Source organism: Mandrillus leucophaeus, unplaced genomic scaffold (assembly GCF_000951045.1).
Source record: "Mandrillus leucophaeus isolate KB7577 unplaced genomic scaffold, Mleu.le_1.0 Scaffold698, whole genome shotgun sequence".
Classification (NCBI taxonomy): domain Eukaryota; kingdom Metazoa; phylum Chordata; class Mammalia; order Primates; family Cercopithecidae; genus Mandrillus; species Mandrillus leucophaeus.
This window is the reverse complement of record NW_012107563.1, coordinates 942863-945891: the sequence shown is the minus strand read 5'-3', so window position 1 is coordinate 945891 and position 3029 is coordinate 942863.

Sequence of the window (3029 nt, the reverse complement as noted above, 5' to 3'; positions counted from 1 at the left end):
CCCCCCCCAGCAACCTCTACCTCCCACTCTTTTTGGCACTGAATGATTCTTACTTTCAATTACGGTTATTTATTTATATCTTCCTCTTGGAGACTATTAACCCCGTGAGGGCAGAACCTACTTGATCTCATATAGAATTTTCTTTCCTCCCTTTCTTCCTACCACCTAACTTGTAGCACCCAGCACGGGACCAAAGGCAAGGTTGGTATTTATTCATTCAATAAATATCTGGGACTGCTTCCTATGTGCCAGCCACTGTATTCAGTATTTGTTGAAGTCGTGTGATATGTGCTGCTTACACAGGTCTGTTTGGACGCACATGTAGAAAAATGGCTAGCAGCCAGCCTAGCATGTGATGAGCTGGAGCAACCAAGCAAAAGAAACATTTTTAAACAGCAAAACATCAGACCCACCTCCCATTCAGCTCCCTTAAAGGACTGGGCAACACAGAGACACACAACTATCAAATATAGTGATTTTTTTTTTTCATCTAGCGAAAGTGACTGGGAGACCACAAAAGTTGGCAAAGGCAATGACAAAATTCCTGATCAGTAGTTATCCTGTTAAAAAAAAAAATGACCTTTAAACTTAATGACATCTGGCATTAACCATCTTTACAGCAGTCGGCAGGGAGATGGACCTTGACATTGGTTCACTGGAAAGTGTCAGCAACCTGATGCACACCTTTGGTTTCAGCAATCACTGCCTGTTGTGTCATTTCTGATTATGATTAGGGTGACCACATAACTTACCTCCAAATCAAAATATTCTTGAGCATGAAAGAAGAGACTATCAAGAATTCCATTGGAATAACATGAATAAACTGGGCCATATGGTCCACACAATTATAAATAAAGGTCAAATATTAATGATTTTGCCATGGAATTTTACTTGATGTTTTCATGTCTTCAGATTCATTGGCAGTAGTCTTTACCAGAAGAGCTAAAACACTAAAATTCTGCGAGTCAAGCAAGAGTTTGCAAAACATCCCACGGAGCCAACACACTATCTACACTTGATACATAAATACAGCATAGCTAAAGAGGAAGGCCACGCTAAGATCTCTAACCCGGAAGACCAATTAACTATCTAAATGAATTAGCATTCTGTTTACACTTCAACTCCTGGAGGCTAATTACTATTTAAATAAAGCCTTCTACCTTAATTACTGCTGTTAGCCTGTGAAAGTTTTAGGGAGGCCTGCCTTCCTAGCTGAAATGCAAACTGGAGGACATGCAAAGCTATGAATGGCATACAAAGCTAATAAAGGCAGAACCTTAAGTAAATGGCTTTAAAAATTAAGTACATATAAAAGGATAATTTGTAAATTTGCTAACTTTTCTATCTCTGCTAGCTAAAATCTGTAGCTATTACACCATATGTTCACGCACGACACCAAACTGCAGCTATGCCATCTTCCAGATAAGAACTCTTCATTTGTGCCTTGATGTTTACTACAATTCCTCACACATACATAATAAGCCTTCTTAAAATTGAATTAATATGTAGAACTGATACTAGACCCCAGATCTTCTAGATTTCTTTCCAGCTCTTTCATTTTTCTGACTCTTCTCCTTCTTGCATGTTTAAGTCATTTATTCAGTTGATGAAACACGTATTAGGTACTTATTAGGCACTAAACTAAGCACCAGGAGGATTCAGAAATGATGAGTAACCTTTTAGATCAAAAACACCATGTGACTTTGTAAGGGTGGATGTCTTCTGTAGTCTTTCATCCAAGGAAAGTGACCTGGTAAATAAACCCAAACAAGGGAATTCAAGGACCAATGTGATATTAACATTTTAAGCTTGTTCAAAATTTATTACTTCTTTATGTGAGAACAAGGGATGGAGTATTTTGGATTAGTGGTTATAACTATAATTTGATAAACACAGAGGAGCAAATTAAGCAAACTTTTAAGCAAATTATTAATCTGTAAAAAGCCAGTCTCCTTCCCCAGTTAAAAACAATGTTTTCCAGAATAAAAGAAAAAAATAAATCAAGTTGCTCTAAATATTCAACTTTATTTCACAATCTGAGGTTCTTCTCTGATTTTCTTTCCCTCATATTTCTTTTTAACTATTTTCAGAATATTCAAAATTATTTAATTTTTTCACATATAACTGTCTCGTGTATGTTCTTAAGTTATCTTTCATCTTGAGAGATGCCAAAAAAACCCTGCAGTTTTCTGCCTGGAAAATATCCTACAGTCAGAGCTAAGCATTCTTATCTATGACATTACATCACTGCGAAGTCATCACTGGTTAACTAAATTATCCCGACTGCTCATGTTCTTGTCTTTCATTTAATTCCATTTGGTCTGAATTCTTCACACCATAGTAATGTAGTTATCTCCCTAAACATGCCAGGTTCCCTATCAGATAATTCAGGTAGTAAAGACTTCAAGCTTTATTATTTTTTTATTTTTCAAGTGCTGCCTTATTCAAATTCTTCTGATCATTCAGGAACATTAAGTCATTCTACAGTTGGAAAGCTGGTATTTGGCTTTCTTTTACTGAGCCCTATCTCTAACTCAAAGATCAATGTCAATTAGATAAATATTCAAAAACCTCACCTACTTTAAATCGTACTTGGAAAAGTTGATTAATCTTTTCTAATAAAAAGAGAAACATTGACGTTGCTAAATTCTATTTTCAAGGCCTTATCGTTGTACCTTGGAAGAGTTGATAGATGAGGCAGTACCCACAAAAGAACTGTATGTCCTTGCCCTGAAGTGCAGAAGCTACTAACGAAGGAGGGTGCTGCAGACAAAGAGGGAACAATCAAGCCTACATTTTTTTCCTGTGGATTTCTGTTACTTTTTGTACCCCCTATGAAGTTGTGGAGTATCCAAAAGGAACAGAATGCCATTTGCACCAGCTGTTCTTACAGTTCCAATTTAACTTTATGGACTCCTAATCTCAGAACAAGTCAATATAATACCAAGGGTTTCAGACTCAGTGATTTTTGTTTCAATCGTAATTCCTATGTTGATAAGGACAAAGTCTCAGGGTGAAAAAAGATTAAT